We start from the raw sequence: 22,964 nt of genomic DNA on the forward strand, positions 1-22,964 counted from the left end.
ATAAGCTTTTTCCAATGGTTCATACTTATTGAGCAGTATGTATGATGCTTTTTGCTTTATGTTAATTAGCTCATCAAATATTTATGGTAGTACTATGGGTTAGATAGTACTATCCTCAGTTTATAGATGAGAACACTGAGTGATAGAAACATATATTTTGCCTAAGACAATAAGTGGCAAGACCAGACTTCAGTGGTCTTATTCTTTTTTTTTTTTTCTTTTTTTGAGACAGAGTCTCACTCTGTCACCCAGGCTGGAGTGCAATGGCGTGATCTCAGCTCACTGCAACCTTCGCCCCCTACAAGGTTCAAGCGATTCTCCCTGCCTCAGCCTCCAGAGTAGCTGGGATTACAGACACCTGCCACCACGCCCAGCTAATTTTTGTATTTTTAGTAGAGATGGAGTTTCACCATGTTGGTCAGGCTGGTCTCAAACTCCTGACCTCAGGTGATCTGCCCTCCTCGGGCTTCCAAAATGTTGGGATTATAGGCATGAGCCATCGCACCTGGCCTAGTGGTCTTATTCTTAACCTCAGAACATCAAACATGCATCCTTTTGTTTTTCTATTTTCCCCTTTGCTATATTGTCTTGTTTGGGGAAATGTAGTTAATTACTGGAAGAATTATTTAACTTTTATTTTTAAAGAGAATTTCTCTTGACTTTTATATTAGTATTTGCCCATTTGACATAGGTAATTTTTTTTTTTTTTTTCCCGAGACAGGGTTTCACAGTGTCACCCAGGCTGGAATACAGTGGTATGATTTCAGCTCAGCCTTGACCTCGCTCAAGTGATCCCATTCAGCCTCCTGAATAGCTGGGACTACAGGTGTGTGCCATTATGCCCAGCTAATTAAAATTTTTTTTTTTTTGTAGAGATGAAGTCACACTATGTTGCCCAAGCTGGTGACATAAGTAATTTATTAGAGTGCTGTAATGTACTTCTCACTACCCTCATGCTCCAGGAGGCCAATTTAGAGCATACTTTTCCTTTTGATAGCTTAGCACCTTATCTACAGTGCTGTAATTATATGCTGCACACAACAGATTCATTTGCTACAATGTTCATTTTTAAATAATTGTCAAGTCTGCTGATCATTTGCCAACTTTTTGTGCCAAAATGTTGTCTACGAAGTTAATTTATAATAATTATTAATTATGAATACTTTATAAAATATCAATTATTCTAAACACTTGCCCACTTTGCCTGCAGATAAATCAGTCTGCTTTGTGAAAGCAAACAAACAAAAAATCCTTGACAACCACTTCCTTGCCAAGACTGACCAAAAACATACAGAATTTTTATATGTTCACAAATACCTTAATCTTTATTTGGAATGGTTTTTAGAAAAACATTAAGCACAAAACATTTGTATTATAAATTCTTCAGTTGACTCCTATTTGTCCTATGTGTCAGTCCCTCTCCTTGTAAAACTAAGATTTATATATCTGCCTTGCCAGGGTGGGAAAAGACTCAGTAAAGAAATGTGAAAGTGAATCAAAAGTCTGAAACTGTATAATTCTGTCTCTTTCCTTTTTTAACAAAAATCCACAGTATTTCAGAGATTCCTTACTCATCTCAGGGAATAAATTGAGTACTTCGGGCTGCTTACATTGAAGAGAAGGTTCTCATATGAATGCCAGGCAGTCTGTGTCCCATTCATTGCTACCAGGGTTCTTGTTTAAGAATGGGTTGCTACTCAATTGTCGTAATGTAAATAGATATTTTTCTGTCTGTAGTCATTTCAGCTTAGTTAATCCACAGTTATTCTTTTAAAAACTAGGAAATGCAAACAAGTAAAAGGTAAAAAAAATTCACTTAAGTTCAGAGATAACCAGGGTTTACATTTGGTTTGTATCTTTTCAGACATTTTTCTACACACATACATATATTGTGAAGGGAACCAGAATATGCCACTTTGGCATGAGGATTATTTTGAACTGAAGGCAATTAAGAAATAGCTTATGCAGAAAAAACTCTCTGCCCTCCTCCATCTGACTAAAAACAGGACATAAATTTCCACTTGTAAAGGTGTTTACCTCTTTTTTATAAGAAAGAAGAGAACAACTCTTTTTTTTTTTTTTTTTTTTTTTAAAGAGATGGGGTCTTTCTCTGTCTTCTGAGTAGCTGGGACTACAGGTGTGCACCACCACACCTGGCTAATTTATTTTTGTAGAGACAGGGTCTCGCTATGTTGCCCAGGCAGGTCTTGAACTTTTGGTCTCAAATGATCCTTCTGCTTTGGTCTCCCAAAGTGCTGAGATTACCAGTGTGTGAGCCACAGCTCCCAGGAGAACAAATCTTAATCACCAGGACTCTTAATTATTTGAGAGGACTCTAGAACTCTTATCAGCCCTGAGATGCACCAAGACAAATCTGCAGAACAAATCTTACTAAACAACCTTTATTTCCCATTAATTTCCTCATATATTTACTGTCTCACAATTTACCAACCCTAGGAAATTCCCTAGCCTCCTTTTCCTTTGACCTGTCGTAGCTCCAGAATTTAGCATTCTTTGTTGAAATGGTATATAAGTGCTCACACCTATTTACTTCTTTGAATCTTCATTTCTTTTATACAAAGGCCTCCGTGGGCATGTAAACATATTAATATCAAATAGCATTTGTATGTCTTTTCTCCTATTAATCTGTCTTTTGTCAATTTTATTGGCAGGGCCCCAGCTGCTGAACTTAGAAAGGTGGAGGGAAATTGTTTTTCTTTCTCTACCATTGTATCAGTTGGTGTTCAGTCAGGGAAGCAGAACCACCAAAAATGTCACAGAATAAGGAAGTAATTATAGGAATTAGACCTTGCCCAATTGTGAGGGAAGCTGAGGAAGTGAAAGTCTGAAGGGAGGAGGATCAAGAAAGAGCTACTAACCAGTTCTCCCTAAGTGCTGGTGTGGGTGAAGAATTTGGAGCTTGCAGGGAAATATGAGTGAGAGCTTGTGGCGAGGTGTCTGGGTTGCTGGGTTTGGTGGTGTGAGCCTGTAGTCCTAGCTATATGGGAGCTGAGGTGGGAGGATAGCTTGAGCCCAGGAGGTGGAGGCTGCAGTGAGCCAAGATTGTGCCACAGCGCTCCAGCCTGGGTGACTCTGTCTGAAAAAGTAAAATAATAAAATAAATAAAATGCCAACAAAGAATGAATCTAAAATGATTTTTAACAAGAGAAAGAGCTACACTGGCCAATACAAATGCTGAGGAGGATGTAGAGAGTGTTGAGTAGGATTAGGATTAGGAATATCAAGGAGCCTGATGTTTAGGAAAAGAATGGAGATGAGTGTGGCAAAGCTAAGAGCTTGAGAGGGCAGGGTGACAGAGCAGGTGATGCGACTTCCCAGAGGCGGAAAACTGATGGCGATGATGAGACAGCACTAAAGGGAAATTAAACAGGGTTTTCTTAAAAGGATATAGTTTCCAGGGACTGGGAGGGTGGGAATGAGAGTTGTTTAATGCGTATACAGTTTCAGTTTGGCAAAAGGAAACGAGTTCTTGAGATTGATAGCATGACAATGTGAATATATTTAACACAATTGAACTGTACACTTAAAAATGGTTAAGATGGCAAATTTTATGGTATGTGTATTTTAACACAATTTTAAAAAAAGGACATAGTGATCCATACAGCTTCAGCTTCTCAGTTTGAAATCCAATTGGAGTAGAGGGTCCCTCCTGCATTACCACCCTATTAGATAATATGACGCTTTTTAATTACTTTTAAAATTTTATTTTCTTTAGACTATATTGCCCAGGCTGATCTCAAGCTCTTGGGCTCAAATGATCCTTCTGCTTAGACTTCTCAAAGTGCTTGGATTACTGGCATGAGCCACCATGCCCAGCCCAATGATGCTTTTTAAATAAGATCCCATAAAACCAGCTTAGATGAACATTTCCAGCAGAGGAAGGAAAAGGCAAAGATTGCAAGGCCAGGCTTTGTTCTCAAAAATTACTTTTAAAGGGAAAGTTTTATTTGTACTTTAACTTATATTAATTTACAATTGCATTTAAAAAATTAAGTTGTTGAGTTCATTTGATGAGCAAAACCATCTTTGAAGTATTCTGAATCTTACTGAACTATTACTGTGATGTAACCATGTTTGTTATAATTTCAAAAAACAAACTTATTTTGCAAAAGGAAAAGAAAAACAACAAAAATATTTTATTTGGAACATTTTGTTAGCCTTTTTACTTCCAAGTCTAAAACATCTGCAATTTGTCCTTCTCTTTTCCCCTCCTACCTCTACCACCAACACTTGCTGCCTGAATGCAGTTTTATACATAGACAAAATGTAATTGCCTAGTTATGGAGCCATGTGTATATTTTGGCAGATGGTCCTGTGTATGTTAGACCAGTAAAAAGCAGGACTAAATTAACAGCAGTATCAGGAAAAAAGAAAAGGTCTCAGCCAACATTCTGTTAAAAAAAATAATCGTGTGACACAAAGATCTGAGAAGGTTTGAATTTTACATCTTTGGGTAACATATATGGAAACAATTCTCTACTTATAAATTATATTATAGCACTGTATTATACTTCTTTTAAGTGCTTAATGAGTACTGAACAACAGAAAGCTCATCATGTAGTGAAAACCAAATAAACAGTCAAGATTTTAGAAAGTGCTTCCTTCCATCATCACAGAAACAGATGGAGCCAGGTAGCAGAAATAATGGGAATCTCTTAATGGCTGAGTCAGTATGATACCACAGAGGCATATTTGTAACTTCGTATTGCTCCTTCTGAGGCCAGATTAAGAACGTATTAAGATACCAATTGCACATTCCAGGTTCAAGGGGGAAAACCCCAAAATGTAATAAAATGTGAGGTAAATCATATGTTTTAGAATTAGCAATAAAGGAGGCAGATGCTCTGACAATAATGCTGAGATATCCAGGGAGGCATCAAGGAACTTGCAAGATGATTCTTTCTTAGATTAGCACCACCTAATTAAGAATAATTGAATTATAGGCACTGCTTGTGAGGCCTATAGCATTTGTCTTGTTGAAAGTAACTCCAAAACACACCCACACTTGAATTAATTAACTGGTGGCTATTGAAAGGAGTAAAATGGTTTAGCAAGCTAATCAGAAGGGCTGGACAGGTGGGGCTGAAAACTGTAATGTCAGTTTTCCATCATGGCCTCATTATATTGTGTAATATGTTATCGAGCAGGTGGGTTGACCCTTCTGCCTCAGTTTCTTAGTGGTGAAGCTGGAAAACACACACAACTCAGATCTACGTAGCCTTCTGGTCTTCCTGGTTCTGCTAATCCCAACAATCCAAACTAAATACCAGTGTCAAATGTATTGATCCCTAATTCTACTTTGATCATATGGAAGTGAAAATGACACTTTGCCCTGCTTTCAATATAACTAAGCACTTCACATACGGCAGCCAGAGAAAACATGCAACTATCAGACATAAATCAAAATTAACAAGGTCACTCTGGCTGGGTGTGGTCTCTATAGTGGTAAAACCTTGAATATTTTCTGTAAACCATTTTCTATTTGACAATTGGCATGGTGGTGTCTGAAGATATATCATGACCTTTGTGAATATGAAAATCATGTGAGAAAGCTACTGTTTTTCCTGCTTGTGCAAACTAATGCTAACTTAGAAACCTGGGTAATTTTTCTGCTTTCAAATGTAAATACTCATGTTTGGCTAGCCAGTTCTGCCGAAGTCTGTCTGTCTTGGAAAATAAATGTTTTCTTTCCTTTTCTAAATGCTCCCTTCTCTGAGTCTTCATTTGACAATCATCTCAAAGCCTTTGTACAAAACCTCTAATTTTTTTTATTGCTTATGCAATGAAATCCTAATTCCTTTGGCTGACATGTCATAGCTTCAAATCTGACCTTTTCCTTCTCCAAACATATGTCCCTTTGTTCCTTCATGTGAATTCTGCAGCAGTCAGGTAGACCATGATGCCTGGATTTTCATTTCTGCATCTTTGTTCATGATAGTCCTTTTACCTGCAAAATCCCCCGCACACCTCTTTATCACTGCAAACGATACCCGTCTCTCCAGGTGCAGCACAGGTCCTGTGTTGGCCATGAAACCTCACCAGTAGCTCACAGGGCTTTTCCTTCTCTCATCTCATAGTCTGTGCCATGCAGTCAGCCCTTAGTCATTTGTTGTCATGTGAAGTATTTTGCATTAACATTTTATGTTCGCATAGCCCATCTCTCTAGATAGATTTTGAACTTCTGTTCATGAATAAAATTGGCTTTTCTAATTTTTCTAATGCAGGTCTGAAAAGCATCTTGGGGCTTGAAAGCTGAGTACAGTACTCTTCTGCCTTTTACATATATGTAACTGCATTAGTGAGATGTGAAATAAATGGGGGTATAAACTGCTTTTAATAATTCTATGCTGTGTGAGTCCATTCTTGCATTGCTATAAAGAAATACCTGAGACTGGGTAATTTATAAGAAAAGAAGTTTAGTTGGCTCACTGTTCTGCAGGCTGTATAGGAAGCATAATGCCGGCATCTTCTTCTGGGGAGGCCTCAGGAAACTTATAGTCATGGTGGAAAGCAAAGAAGGAGCAGGCTGCCACATGGTGGGGACAGGAGTGAGAGAGAGAGAGGGAGAGAGAGAGAGAGCAAGAGAGAGAGCAAGCAGGGGGGAAGTGCTGCACACTTTTAAATGACCAGATCTCACAAGAACTCACTCACATCAGGAAGACAGCACCAAGCCATAAGGGATCCATCCCATGATGCAGACATCTCCCACCAGGTCCCACCTCCATCACTGGAGATTACATTCCAACATGAAATTTCAGTGGGGACAAATATTCAAATTATATCACATGCCAAATCTCACTTTACAACCTCCTAACAATACCTTGGGTGGATTCCCAAATTTTCAGTTTTCTTTTTGTTATTAAAACAATCTAGTCCAGGCCAGGCATGTGTCTCACACCTATAAATCCCAGCCACTTAGGAGGCTGAGGTGGGAGAATCGCTTGAGCCCAGGCAGGATGAGGCTGGATGCAGTGAGCTGTGATTGCACCACTGCACTCCAGCCTGGGCAATAGAGTGAGACCAAAAAGTAGCCAAAAGCTACTTTTCTAACAGGGGCTCTTTGCAAATATTAATCTTGTTCAAATTGTAAAGTGAATAGCTGCTTCATTTCTAAATAAGGTAATTCTAATGAAAGTCTAAGATTTCAGGCATCCCATTATGTTATGTATTAAAAGCACAGATTTCTTTACTTCACTAAAGATGAGACTATTCCAATAGTGTATTTTCAGTCCCCAACCTTTCTAAAATTTGTGATATATAAATTCATTCTATTACAGATCTTTTGGGATACTTGACTAAATTTCAGGCATTTTTCAGACAATTTATATATATATATTCATATGTGTATATATATATATTTTATATATATATATATATATATTTTTTTTTTTTTTTTTTTTTTTGAGACAGAGTCCCACTCAGGCGCACACCATCACACCCAGCTAATTTTTGTAGTTTTAGTAGAGACGGGGTTTCACCATGTTGGCCAGGATGGTCTTGATCTCTTGACCTTGTGATCTGCCCACCTTGGCCTCCCAAAGTATTGGGATTACAGACATCAGCCTCCATGCCCGGCCTCCATTATATTTTTATAGTTGATAATTGTCCCTATATTTTATTTCAGTTTAGTTTTTATTTATAACTTTATTTTGTGTGTTCTACTCCATTGTCAGTGTAATCTTTTATTATGGATTTTTACTTTTAGTCACTATATGCTTCTTTTACAATTCTCATTTTGTATTCTGTACCTGTATCTGATATTTCCAATAGCTGAAGTCCTTGAGGCCCTAATTTCTTATTTCTGCTGATTTTTACTCATGGTGACTTGTTTGCTGATGTGGTTTGTAATTTTGGATTGTGAAATCATATTTGTCTGACCTTTATCTGTTAATGTCTTGTTTTGGAGCTTTTAAAACCAGAGACAGAATTTTAATCTTAACTGCATGACATTAAGGCTGTAGTTATAAATCTCAGGAGAGATTTTTATTTTTAAGCACATTGAATCTGGGTCAAGACTGACAAATCTTGTTTCTCCTTTCTGCTGTTGGGTAGACAACTTTTTTTCAGCCTTCTGTTAAGCTGAATGTGAGGATTTTATTTTTAATTTTTAATTTTAGAGACAGGGTGTCCCTCTGTCACCCAGGCTGGAGTGGCTCCCTGCTGCCTCAACATGTTGGTCTCAAGCAATCTTTTTGCTTCTGTCTCCTGAGTGGTTGGGACTATAGCCACACCCCACCATGCCTGGCTAATTTAAAAAAAAAAAAAAAGAGGTTTTTTTTTGAGAGATGGGACCTCATTGTGTTGCCCTGGCTGGTCTCAAATTCCTGGGCTCAAGCAGTCCTGCCTCAGCTTTCCAAAGTGCTGATATTGCAGGTGTGAGCCACTGCACTTAGATAGGTGTGAACACTTTATGTGAGGCTTCAATTCCAGATCCCTACCTTATGCAAGCTCACTGCCTTGTTTCCTGTTCCCAAGCAGCCATTAAAATCCAAGACTTTAGATAATGGAAACTGGCAATTGCTTTGAGGCCAACTGCTCCTTCAGTGTCAGTCTATAACTATGGGCTACAGCTTGCTTGTGAGTCTTTGCCCTTGGGAGTTTCCTTTACCTTTTTTTTTTTTTTTTTTTTTTTTAGTGAACTCAACTATGCATGAGAAAAGATTGATGTTATATTGTATTCAGTTTATCTAGGTATCTTGTAGGAGAATTTTTGAAAATATCTAGGCTGTCATTCCTTTAAATGTCACATTCTACCAATTTTATTCCAGAATTTTCTCCGTGTCTTATTCTGAAGCAATACTACATAATAAAAACTACTGTTTACTGAATGCCTTTTGTGTGTCAAGTGCTTTTTCTGTTATCTCATTTTGTTGTCATCTTTCCTGTAACACTGATCACTTTGTATAATTAGGACCCTATCTGTTGCTCTCTGTTTCTACCCCTGTGTATTTCCTGTATAGCAGCCGTCATGATATATAATTATTTCTTTTTCTGCTTTCTTATCCTTGTGTTCCACTATAATATAAGTTTCATGAGGATAGGGACCACGTCTATCTCGTTCTTAGTTCTTAATTGAATTTCTAACATTTATGTGAGCAGCTCCTAGAGATCTTTTGATAATTATTTGCCATATAGATGAACATAATCTGTAATGTAGGTAATATTGTGCCTATTTTCACATGAGAACCTGTGCCTAGAGAGGTGAAGTAACTTGTCCCAGGTTACAGAAGTAGTCAGTGACAAATGGGAAATGATCAGATGCCAAAGTCCGTCCCCCCTGCCATTTGAGAAGCTATTTCTTTCATTAGTTTCTGGAAAGCCAAGGTGAATAGTTATATTATGAAAGTGGCTTGATTAAATGATAATGGAAATAAATTGCTCACATCATTAATTTCAAATTATGTTTAATTCTAATACTGTTAGATGATTTATATTATATAGAATTAAGGAAATTTCATAGTCAGCACATCAGGGTAAAATGTCCAAGACCTATTGATTATACTTTGTGCCAATTTTTGGCATATTTCTGAAAACTGGATTTCTTGTTTATTTTGGAAAGTGTATTTTTTTAAATGAACTTAGCTATGCATTAGGAAGTTATCACCCCAGCCAAGAGAAATACTGAAAATTGTTTATCTTTCTTTCTTCCCTCCTCAGCTCTCCTTACTCCCTAATATAAAAGAGAAGGTTGACAAAACTATTGTTTTTATTGAGCATATTATAAAAATCAGTTTATTATTTTAAAAACACAAAAATTAGTAAGTTCAAAATGTCATAGCCTTAAAAGTCTGTAAAGATTAAAAAATATATAAAATTGGCTTGCTTTGAATAATCTTTGTTTAAGACTATACTTTTATTTAATTTTAATTTTTAAATTATTATTTTTAATTAATTGATTTTTAAGAGACAGGGTAATGCTCTGTTGCCTGGACTGGGGTGCAGTGATTTGTAGTCTTCAACTACTGGGCCAAACGATCATTTTGCCTCAACTTCCCAAGTAGTTGGGACTGCAAGAGTGAGCCACCCCTCTTGGCTAATTTCAAACTTTTTTGTAGGGACGGGATCTCACTATGTTGCCCAGACTAGTCTTGAACTTCTAGACTCTAACAGTCCTCCCACCTTAGCCTCCCAAAGTGCTGAGATGACAGGTGTGAGCCACCATGCCTGGCTAAGACTATATTTTTTAACTGAAGAACATTTTCTGCAATAGAAACTGAATGATCAAACTGGTGATCAAAGTCAGGTGAATATTGCAAAGAATATCCTTAGCCTGGACAAAGTATACATCAGAGATGATATTCTCACAATATAAGAGTAGATGTGCGCTGAGTAGAAGGGCCATTTTGGATATTTTCACAATAAATCTGTCTGCGAGAAATTGTAGGTCGCCACAGCTATAGTTCAGTCTTAGATGGACGTTGAATTAAATGCATATATGTGCTCTCCGAGTATAATGACTTTGACTTATAGTACTTTTTCAGCTTGGTGCTGTGAAGAAAAGTGGCTACTATAGTCTGAAAGAGTAGTTTTCTGTAGAGTCTGGAAAATGTTCTTATACCTTTGATGGTAACTTAAAAAATGTTGTCTACAGGGTTCTATATTATACAGCTGGAGGCAAAATCTGAGTCCATTTCACAGAAAACATGGAGCCTTGATCATTAGATTAGTTCCCATGGCGGTATGCACAATGAACAACTTTTCAATCTTAAGAGTCAAAGTGTGGGTTTGAGTATGTTGGGTAAATCAATGCCATTTTAACTGCAAAAATGGAATGCAAAATATTTTGAAGATTTTTTTTAATACATAAGGAGTTGTAATGCTAGTATTTAGGGGAAATAACATTTCAAAAATAGGATGATTTTGAGGGAAAGTAAAAATTTAGTACATTGTGTTGATTTCCAAGTACCTATGAATGTAGAGTATGGTATCATAGATTGTGAGCTCCTAAAGGCAGAGGATACCTCTTATCCATTTTTTATCTTCCCATTGCCACTACACCTAGTCAACACTAGATAAAGCTCTTTGGAGACACCCATCCAAAGGATCACAGACAAGCCTCGTTTGAAAACGTTTCAACAGGTAACTCCCTATCACACCAATCAGCTCATGCCGGTTTCGACAGCTGAGGCAGAATTTCTTCTCTTGAGTGAATATGTGCTTTTCTCTAACTTCCTCATGCTAGGTCTGTTCTCTGAAGCCTCACAGAACAAATCTGATCCATTTTTTTTTTAATCATGTCAGAAAACCCTTTAGACATTTGAAGGTAAATAGAATGATGCAAAATTTTAATGATGGTATGGCAAGCATCATGCTATAAAGTCATATTCCGACTTCTCCCTTTTAGGACACATTGGGTCTTACAGCAACCCCACCCCTACCCTGAGACAGAGAGAGAATATTCATACAACATAAATTTTGTGTCAATTTTAGGGGGTTTCTACATTCCCTAAGAACCCTCCTCTGCTCCCAGGTTAGGACTTCTGCTCCAAAATCTATTTCACAACATGACACTCCTTCCAGGACTGGAGAAAGAATTTTCCCATGTGTGGACAAGGAACACTGTGAATTCTTGATCTTGAGCTGAGTGACTATCAATGTTGAAAATCATATGAATGTTAATCATAGTAGAGCATGTAGTGAAACTGCCTTTGCAGAGAGTATGACAGTGGGAGAAGTCTAGCATGACTGACTCCATCTTGCTTCTGCCCTCACAGGTTGGTTCTCCTTACTCATTCCTGGGTGTAGGCCAAGCTAACCATGGGAGGAAATTAGTTTATAGTTTAACTTTGAAGCAGAGATGATAATATTCTCTCTCTAAAACGGACCCCCTCCTTGTGTGGGGTCTGAAACTGCCTTTCTAAGACTAATGAAAGGCCACAAGATTATGGGAGGGGGCTGAATTCTGCTATAATGTAGGTGTAGTTTTGAAGAATCCGTTATTGCTCAGGGGTCTTGTGGCCAGAGGTGACAAGATTTGTGACTTTCCCAATTGCTCCTATAAATAACATTACTATTGTGGAACCTGAGATTGGCCTTTTGAGGTGTTTTTCAAACGTTTGCATTCTGGCAACCAACTGACTCCACCAGGACCCATGACTCATGAATCAATTGGCTCTGTGCCTCCACCCAGAGGCTGACTTAGTACATGAGGACTGTTTTCCACCTTCCTTATGATATAATTCCCAACCAATCAGCAGCACCCATCCCCTACCCCCATGCCTGCCAAATTATCCATAAAAACCTTAGCCTCTGAGTTCTCAGGGAGTCTGATTTGAGTAGTAAGCCCCATCCTTCGGCTTGACTGGCTCTGTGATTATTAAACTCTTTCTTTGCTGCAAAACCCTGCTATTCTCAGTGCATTGGCTTTTCTGGGCAGCTGGCAAAATGAACCCATTGGGGGATTACAGTAGTGTCTGTGGAATAGTGAAATATTCAAAGAGAGATTTTGTTAAGTGAGTAGACCCCGGAGGTTGGAAAGTGGTTGGAGCTGGAGGCTTGGGAGTTATCAACATAGAGGCAGAAATTGAATTTAATTAATACAACAAATATATATTGAGCACCTGCATGAACTGGGTGTTCTGTTAAGCATAGGGATAAAATTATGAGCATTAGCATGTGTTACTAGCTTTAGAGTTTGTATCTACTTGTTGGAGCCTCAGGGAGAACAGGTAGATAGAGTAAAAGAGACTCCCCTATAGTAATAATTAAAAGGATATGTTCATTTATGTAAATATGACTTTCTAATTTTTTAGGAATTGAATTGAAATTCTGTCATTTTACTAAAGTTCGGAAATAGTAAAATGTCATCTAAATTTTGGGGGGGCTATTAAAAATGGCATTTAAATTTATGTACGAAATGAAAAATGAAGCAAGTGTTGTCATAGTTTGACAGGTATAATAACTTATCCTGTAATGCAAACAGTAACCTAATAGCAAGATGCTAATGTTGCTTTGGTGCAGGTGTTGCTAATTAGCTATTGGATTAGCCTGTATCATATTCTTTTCTCTCACCTATGCATAATATTTGTGCAAAATGCAAATGGAAGCTCTAAGCTGAAATGTTTAAGTGCCAATCTTAAACACTGGTTTGACCTTGAAACAATGAGAATTTTGAATTGGGCAGTGATTATGACTTAGTTGTAGTTTCGGTCTCAGTTAGATTCCTGGTTCTCCTCCCGACAGTCAAGGTTTACTGTCAAACAGGAAGTTAAACTCGTTTGGGGTCTGGCCAAGTGACTAGGTGAGAAGAAAGCCAGAAGTCATTTCTTTCTTTTCTAATTTTAAAATTTTTAATTTTTTGTGGGTACATAGTAGATGTATATATTTATGAGGTACATGATATATTTTGATACAGGCATATAATGTGTAATAATCACATCAGGGTAAATGGGTTATCTGTCACCTCAAGCATTTATCCTTTGTGTTACAAACAATACAAATATACTACTTTAGTTAATTAAAAATGTACAATTGAATTGTTATTGACAGTGGTCACCCTATTGTGTTAGCAAATGCTAAGTCCTATTCATTCTTTCTAATTATTTTTTGTACCTATTAACCATCCCCACTTCCCTGCTCCCTGCTCTTGCCAATCTCTGGTAACCATAATTCTACTATCTCCATGATTTCAACTGTTTTGATTTTTCTCTCCCACAAAAAAGTGAGAACATGTAAAGTTTGTCTTTCTGTCCCTGGCTTATTTCACTTAACTTAATGACCTCCAGTTCATCCATGTTGTTGCAAGTGACAGAATCTCATTCTTCTTTATGGCTGCATAGTACTCCATTGTATATTTGCACTACATTTTCCTTATCCATTCATCTGTTGACAGATGTTTGCCCATTTTTATTTGGATTAATAGATTTTTTCCTTTAGAGTTGTTTGAGCTCCTTGTATATTCTGGTTATCACTCCCTTGTCAGATGGGAATATTTTCTCCCATTCTGTGGGTTGTCTGCTCACTTTGTTGATTGTATCCTTTTCTGTAAAGATTTTTTAACTTGGCCAGGCGCGGTGGGTCACGCCTGTAATCCCAGCACTTTGGGAGGCCGAGGCGGGTGGATCACCTGAGATCAGGAGTTTGAGACTAGCCTGATCAACATGGAGAAACCTCGTCTCTACTAAAAACACAAAATTAGCCAGGCATGGTGGCACATGCCTGTTATCCCAGCTACTCGGGAGGCTGAGACAGGAGAATTGCTTGAACCCAGGAGGCGGAGGTTATGGTAAGCCAAGATTGTGCCATTGCACTCCAGCTTCGGCAACAGAGCAAGACTTCGTCTCAAAAAAAAAAAAAGATTTTTTAACTTGATGTGATCCCATTTGTCCATTTTTGCTTTGGTTGCCTGTGCTTGTGGGGTATTATGCAAGAAATCTTTGCCCAGTCCAACATCCTAGAGAGTTTCCTCAATGTTTTCTTTTAGTATTTTACAGTTTGAGGACTTAGATTTAAGTCTGTAATCCATTTTGATTTAATTTTTGTGTATGGTGAGCGATAGGGGTCTAGTTTCATTCTTCTGCATATGGATCTCCAATTTTCCCAGAACCATTTACTGAAGAGACTGTCCTTTCCCCAGTGTATGTTCTTGGCATCTTTGTTGAAAATGAGTTCACTGTAGATGTATGGATTTTTTTTGGGGTTCTCTATTCTGTTCTATTGGTCTGTGTGTTTGCTTTTATGCCAGTACTATGCTGTTTTAGTTACTATAGCTCTGCACTATAATTTGAAGTCAGGTAATGTGATTCCTCCAGTTTTGTTCTTTTTGCTCAGGATAGCTTTGGCTATTCTGGGTCCTTTGTGATTTCATATAAATTTTAGGATTGTTTTTCTATTTCTATGAAGAATGTCATTGGTATTTTGATAGGGATTGCATTGAATCTGTAGATTTCTTTGGATAGTATGGCCATTTTAATAATATTGATTCTTCCAGTCCATGAACATGGAATATCTTTCCATTTTTTGTGTGTGTCTTCTTCAATTTCTTTCACCAGTGTCTTATAATTTTCATTACAGAGATCTTTCACTTCTTTGGTTAGGTTAATTTCTAGGTATTTAAGTGGAAGTCATTTCTTATTTACTTTTCCTATTTCTAGTGGTTTGATTGCTCTGGAAGAAAGAGCAGCAGTTACTAGACAAGTAGGGATTGTTTGCTTTTTGCTTAGCAAATATTTACTGAATACCTCCCGTGTGACAGCACTTAGTATGTAGTAGGAATGATAAAAATATTTTTTGAGTGAAAATTATCACTGGAGCATTACAGAAAGAATTCCATAATTAATTTGTAAAACTTTGACTTACCTATAGTGAGAAAATTTTTCTGTTTGTGCGATTGAAGTGTGGAAGAGGTAGTCATAATACTCATCAAAGAGCAAATACTAGTTTTGGATAATGAAATGAGTCTCATTCTGGAACAAGACAGTGGAAAGCCCAATGATCAGGGAGGGAAGCTACATCTCGATGATACAGTCGGAAGATGGTAGAACCGTGTGGAGCAGAGGGCCTTGCTGACTCCTGCAGGACACGTAGCATGAGTAAGAAATAGACTCTTATGTTAAGAGAATTTGAGAGTTTTTTTCCTATTTGATGGAAGGTTTTGGGGTTGCGTTTTTAGCATCACATTACCTCATCTATCCTAATGCAAGAACTATTATGTACTTTTGATTCTCAAAAATTTTTGTTGTTGTTGCAGTTGTTGCTGTTGCAGCATTGTTTATTGTAATGAGACTGTGGACAATTAAATAATCATCGTTCTCAGGTAGCTTAAATTATGGTGTCCATATCATAGAGTATCAGGAAGCTATTTAAAATAATGTACTAATATGGAATTATCCCTAAGATATGTTGTTATAAGAAGAAAAAAGATACAGAATAGTGTTTACAGCTTTGATTAGTATTAAAAATATAGTAACTATCTATACACACATATATGCACACAGATACACATGAACAAATATAGTATTTTTATTATAAAATATACATAACATAAAACTTATCATTTTAACCATAAAGTGTACATTTCAGTGGCATTAAGTACATTCACATTGTTGTGCAACCATCAGCACCATCCATCTCCAAAATTTTTTCATCTTCTCAAGTGGAAACTCTGTACCCATTAAACAAAAACTCCTTATTCCCACTTGGCCCAGCCCCTGGAAACCACCATTCTATTTTCTATCTCTATGAATTTGAGCACTCTAAGTTGCTCATTTAAATTGAGTCATATAGTATTTGTTCTTTAGTGATGGCCTATTTCACTTAGCATAATGTCTTCAAGGTTCATCTGTATTGTAGCATGTATCAGAATTTCCTTCCTTTTTAAGGCTGAATAAAATTTCTATTGTATGTATATATGACATTTTGCTTATAAATTTATTTATTGATGGACATTGGGTTGTTTCTACCTTTTGGCTGCTATGAACATAGATACACAAATATCTGTTAGAATACCCGCTTTCAATTCTTTTGGTTATATACCCATAAGTGGAATTGCTGGATCATATGATAATTCTATATTTACTTTTTTGAGGAATCTCCATATTGCTCTCCATAGCTGCCGCACTATTTTATGTTCCCACCAACAACGCACAAGTGTTCCAATTTTTCCATATCTTTACTAACACTTGTTAATTTCTGTTTTGCTAATTTTTTATAAATATTTTTTAGAGGTCTGGTTTTGCTATGTTGCCCAGGCTGAACTGCAGCTCCTGAGCTCAAGGAATCCTCCCACCTCAGCCCCCTGAGTACCTGGGACTATAGGTACACCACCATGATGGGCGCTTTCTTTCTTTCTTTCCTTCTTTCGTTCCTTCTTTCTTTCTTTCTTTCTTTCTTTCTTTCTTTCTTTCTTTCTTTCTTTCTTTCTTTCTTTCTTTCTTTCTTTCTCTCAATGATGGTCATTCTAATGGGTGTGAAGTGGTGTCTCATTGTGGTTTTGATGGGAACTGATTATAGTGTATGGGATTAAAAATGTATAAATGATGATAGGAAATCTTCGCTGAGTATTTTAGTCAGCTATGGGATGATATATTAATTTAGTTTTATTCTAAATTATTTTTTCACCAAAAAACAGAAAAGTACTTACAGTTCAAAATATTGCTTTTCCTTCTTCACCTTCTGCAGATGCAGAATAATGGCCAATATTTCAATAGTTTTCATTTGCAACTTTGTTCAATGAAGTTTCTCAGGTTTCCCTTAACATTTGAGTGCTATCATCATGCAGTGGTTAAGAGTATAATTTCTAGAGCCAAGTTATTTCAGTTCAAAGCCTGGCTCTGACACTTACTAGCTGTTTGACTTTGGACAAGTGACTTATTCTTTCTGTGCCTCAGTTTCCTCTTCTGTAAAATGGGGATAATATTGGTCCTACCTCAGAGGGGTGTTGTGATGATTACATAAGTTAATATATGTCAATCACTTGGAACAATTCCTGGGACATAGTAAACACTAAATGTACTAGTTGTTATTATAGTTAAATTAGAATCCCATGAATCATTTGGTAACAGTACATCATTTAAATGTACTTAGAAACTATGTTATCTTACCCGGATCTTAAGCAAGGGAGTAAAATGGTTTTTCATTATGGCTCTTGGAGAAGAGCCTATGGCTTTGAACAGAAGGGTTTATCTGGTCTGTGTTGGTCAATAAAAAGTAGTTGAAAGTCACCTTCAGGACTTCTCTTAAGAGTAACTAATCTTTTGACACCCCGGGGCCTTGAATCAATGGTTGCAGATCAATATTTTCTATATTCAGTTATTGTTTCCTTTCACCTTATACACTATGGGCTGAAAATCAACACACTGTAGCCTGAGAAAATCAATGGAGTACATTTGTGGTTTAGAGAACACTGGATAGGAGACATATGTCCTTTTGGAAAACACATACAAAGGAAATTATGTAGACACTTTCTCAGAGGAATCCTAAAGTAATTACTGGATGAATTTGTGATCCGAGAGGTTTCTCCTCAATTACACTGAGAGCGCACATCAATCACTTGCCTTGCAGTAAACAGGCTATCTCAAGCATCCAAATAAAGACACCAAGGTTGTCCCTGTTAGAGTAATTGGCACCAGTGGGCCAAAACTCAGAATTTACAAACCGCTTCTCATTTCTGGCCCATTTGGGCTTGATTTTCAGGGATGGTTACTGCTTATTGCTTTTAAAAGAATCTTATTTCAGCAGTCTCAAGGAAACATGTCTGAATGGTTTTGAGCTTTCTGTTTTAGCGGAACCAGATGAATTACTATCAGAAGCTAATTCACATTGTGAGTTATGTTTCTTTACCAACATGCACTCCCTCTTGGGGAATTAAGAAAGCACTGCTTTGGTTTTAAAGTCAAGACCTCAAGAGTGCTGGTTGGCCCTTATACTAGGGAGTTAGTTCTGCAATAGCCTTCAAGAAATAAACACTTCTGTGGTTTGGATGGGGAGTGGAATTTAATGCTGTGTTTTCTGAATTCCCAAATGCTGTTTACCAGGTGAAGATCATGTCAAGATAGATGTGCTATAAGATTTTCTTAAGTGAATGATCATTCCTTTCACATAGGAGAAACCTGGAGAGGCAGAATTTGTATCTGCATTTTCTGAATGTACTAGAATATTGAAGATGGGTTGCTTATATTGCCATTTGCAAATCAGAGTCACACAGTTATTTAATCTTAAACAATTAAGGCTCAGGCTAAGACTTATCCCTACTTCACTGTGTAGCTATCAGCTAGCATCTGAGCTAGCTCAGGCTATGCTTCATTCTAGCCATGACATTGGGCAACTCATTCATTCAGTCATTTATTCATTGTGGAGATATACTATATTTTGAGTGGCAAGTAGCGGCTGGAAATACAGCAGTGAACAAAAAGAAAATCTGGTCCTTTATGTATCTCATAACCTTGTTGGAAAGAGTGACGTTGTCCAAATCTGAACCAAGGCAGTTGAGCTAACAAAATATCACAGCCTGGGTGGCTTAAACAACAGAAATTTATTTTCTGACAATTCTGGAGGCTTAGAAGTCCAAGATCAGGGTGCGGGCTGATTCCTTTCCTGGTGAAGTTTCTCTTCCTGGCTTGCAAGTGAACGCCTTCTTAATGTGTGGAGATAGGAAGGGAAGTGGGGGGTGGAGAGAGAGAAAGAGTGAGAGAAAGTTCACTGATGCCTCTTCTTGTAAGAGCACTAATCTCTTCATGAGAGCTTTACTCTCATGACTTCATCTAAACCTAATTACCTCCCAAAGGCCCCATCTCCAAATACCATCACATTGGGGGTTAGGATGTCAAGATATGAATTTGAGGGCAGGTCATAATTCTGTTCATAGCAGGGATATAAAATACTAAATAAGCAAGTACACAATGGGCCAGATGGTAATATACACTACAGAGAAAGATAAAACAAGGTCCCGGGAGAGTGTTGATGGGGCTGCTGTGTTATGTAAGATAGTCATGAAACACCTTTCTGATAATGTGACATTGTAAACTGTGACTTTAGTCTTGACTGACATGGAGAATCATTGTCAACTTTTGGGCAGAGGAGTGATGTGATCTAACTTATGTTTTAGGTGAATCCCTTTGCCTCTTGTATTGGAAATAGATGTGGAGGTGGGGTGAGTTAGAAGACCACCGCAGAAATGCAGGCAGGAGTTTACAAAGGGCTACAGAGGCAGAGGCAATGAGAAGTGGTCAGATTCTTAATATATTTTTAGCATAGAACTGATAGGATTTGGTGATGGATTGGATGTGGGATGAGAGAAAGAGAAAAATCAAGGATGATTTTGTTGACATGAGCAACTGAAAAAAGAAAGTTGCTATTTCTTGAGATGGGGAAGAGCGAGGGACAAATTTTTGTGTGGGGGATTAGAGTTTGGTTTGGCTATTAGACATGACAGCAGAGAAGTCAAGAGGGCACTTGAATACAGGAGTACAGAGTTTTGGGGCCGAGTCTGAGCTGGGGATCTATATGTGGGAGTCATCAGAACACAGACCTACTCAAAGTCATGAGACCCAATGGAGTCAGCAAGGAGGTCCCAGGACTGTCTCTGGGAGAGGAATAGGAAGCATCAAAGCTGACAGAAAGAAAAACCAAGTAAAAGGTGATCCAAGAGAAAGTGGCATTTCAGAATCCAAGGGAAAAAAAGTATTCTGAAAAGAAAGATGTAGCCAACATGTCAAATACTAAAGGTTTTTGTTTGTTTGTTTTTTCAAGCAGGGTTTCACTCTGTCACTCAGGCTGGAGCGCAGTGCCATGGTCATGGTTAGGGAGCCTTGAGCACCCGGGTTCAAGTGATCCTCCTGCCTCAGTCTCCCAAGTAGCTGGGACCACAGGTGTGCACCACCAGGCCCAGATCTTTTTTCTTTTCTTTTTTTTTTTTTTTTTGGTAGAGATGGGGTTTAGCCATGTTGCCCAGGCTGGTCTCGAACTGAGCTCAAGCAATCCTCCCTCCTTGACCTCCCAAAGTGCTGGGATTACAGACATGAGCCATTGCACCCAGCCTGCTAAAGGTTTTAGTGAAGAAATAATAGTGAAGTTCTGTATACTAGACTGTCCATTGCCCGCCTGGCATCGTGTAAAGCTGGAACTACATTTCCCCGGAATCCCCTTCCCTGTATGGTTCTTAGTTGGTCAAGAAAGAAACTTGCATTGAGATTTGGAAGACAGTGTTGAAGCAAAAGCCATGATTCACAGGAAGTCATGGCAGCCAGTTACAGTGGCTTTGCAGGTTTCTCCAGAGCTCCCATGTGGTAGCTGTGATGTTCAGGTGCAACCTGGAAGTTACCTGGGTTTCCCTGTGAGCTTTGGTTGCTTCTCCCCATTCACTGCTTTAGTTTAGGGCCTGGCAATGTTGTCCAGTCTTTTGGCTTTCATGAGGTACATTGGAAGAAGAATTGCCTTGGGCCACACATAAGATACAGTAACAATAACGATAGCTGATGAGCTAAAAAAAAAAAAAGGCCCATGCATAAATTTCATAATGTGTTAAGAAAGTTAGGGACTGTTTTCCTTCTTTCGCTGCAGTCTTTAATTCCTGTGTTAAACTCCTTTTTTCTTAATACTTGTAGTAACTGTTTTCTGAGCAAATCCAGACTGATAAATTCTGTTTGGATCTTTATAGGGTCACTTCAAAAATCCTAGACACTTCTTAGGATTTAAAAGGCAGTAGAGCCCCTGACTGCCTTTATAAATTCCTCTTTTATTTTGCTCTAAGAAATGTTGAAATGAGTCAAGGACAAACATTAAGTAAACCCAAAGGCTACACAACTCCTTTACCTCAGGGAATGTACTCATTTCTCCTGTCTCTAGCTTATTGGACAATCTGCCAGCAATACAAAATACCCAAAATTTGATTGTGAGTTTCCCTTCCCTGTCAAGTAAAACCCTTTATTTCTCAGATAAGTTTAAATTCTTCCTCTTATTAAAACTGTCTTCTTCCCTGCAAAAGTTAAAGCACACCTGGCTATTAAATCTTCCTTCTGTTTTTTTTTTCAACAGATAAAGTGCAAAAAGTGGATTGGCATCTTCATAAAATTACAGCTCCACAATCTCTCTCCTCCCATTTCATGTTATTTTGTTCAGTCACAGTCTGAGCATCTCCCTCATAGACCAGGAAGAGGCCTGGCTACTTCTTAGGCATGAGGGGGTGCTCAGTCTTACTCTAGATCTATTGCAGAATTTTAAAAAGGAATCTCCATGTGTTACAGTTTTCTAGTCTCACAGGTCATGCACACATAAGAACTCTGCATCAGTCCTCACCCACAGACTTTAAAAAACACAAAGAAATCTGCAGACCAAACAAGCTCAAGTAGCAGTTTACAATGTGGACACCTAATCTGTGACTGGATTTTCAAATGATTTGAGAATTTAATTGTATTACATTTTAGATCCACATGAATCTTATCAGCCATAGATTATGACAGAAACAATATTTTTTGGGGAAGAAGGTAAACAGAGGGAATGGTAGAGAGAAGATCAGAAAGGTTTTTTTGGCCACAGTGTGGCCATGGAGCCAATTAAATGATGGCAGTTGGCCAGCGTAGAGAGCCTGTGAACTTAAAATTCAACTGAAAGAGAGATCAACACAAGTGGTAGCATCTGACATGTGGTATTCTGTACTTACTTTTTTAACTATAACAACTTGAAGATGATTCATCTTGGTACATATAGAACTGCATCAGTCTTTTTGACAATTGTATAGTAATCTTTTGTTTGTTTATGCTATAATTTGTTTAACCATTTCCTTACTGAGTGACACGTTGTTGTAAAATCATTTTTTAAATCAAATACAATACTGGAATGAATCACCTTTGCATCATTCGAGGTTCATTCTGAAAAACGGAATTTACTTAGTATTTCAAACAGAAAAATTCAATATAGGTAACTGATTAGAATGGTCTTAGAGGTGTTGGAAGGGCAAAAGGAAGAAGGTTTAGGGGCCCTGGGAATAAAGGAAGATGGTGTGATAATCTGAGATCAGAAGCTGCTCATCCCCCCAGGGTAGAGGTGGCACTGTAGGAGATAATGGAGTTGGTTCTGACTCTGCCAGAGTTGTGTACCTAGATTAGAACTGAAATAGCTGAAAAGATGCTGTCTATCATGCTGGGGGGTTGGAATCCTGTTGCCACTACAGTTCCTGCCAGCCTCCCCTAGCAACTGCCACACTGCCAGGGCCAGAAGCAGAATGTTTGTCTCTTCTGGGACCAAGAAAAGACAACTAGAGCCTGTTGTTGGGAGAACCAAACAGGAAGTGGCTGACAAGACAGCCTTAAAAATGTGGTCTGCACACTTCCAGCTCCAGGCATACAAGCATAGTCTAGAAGGGTGGCTGTGTGCTGAGGAGCAGTGGGTCACTGAGTAGCACAATCTGTGCCTTAGAGTCCTCGGCACCCATCCATGTTCTTCTACCCTGATATGGTATGGCTGTGTGTCCCCACTCAAATCTCATATTGAATTGTAATCCCCACATG

At 38.1% G+C, this 22,964-nt stretch overlaps 1 protein-coding gene across 1 annotated transcript in view; it reads left to right on the plus strand.

Annotated features, from left to right (window-relative positions):
- LOC105470129 (glucoside xylosyltransferase 1) overlaps positions 1–22,964 on the plus strand; it is a 141,982-nt gene that overhangs the window by 78,255 nt on the left and 40,763 nt on the right. The window contains exon 9 of the transcript XR_011609227.1: positions 722–826. The gene's annotated coding sequence lies outside the window, so the exon portion shown is untranslated. The remainder of the gene's footprint in view (positions 1–721; positions 827–22,964) is intronic.

The sequence above is a fragment of the Macaca nemestrina genome, chromosome 10 (assembly GCF_043159975.1).
Source record: "Macaca nemestrina isolate mMacNem1 chromosome 10, mMacNem.hap1, whole genome shotgun sequence".
NCBI lineage: Eukaryota > Metazoa > Chordata > Mammalia > Primates > Cercopithecidae > Macaca > Macaca nemestrina.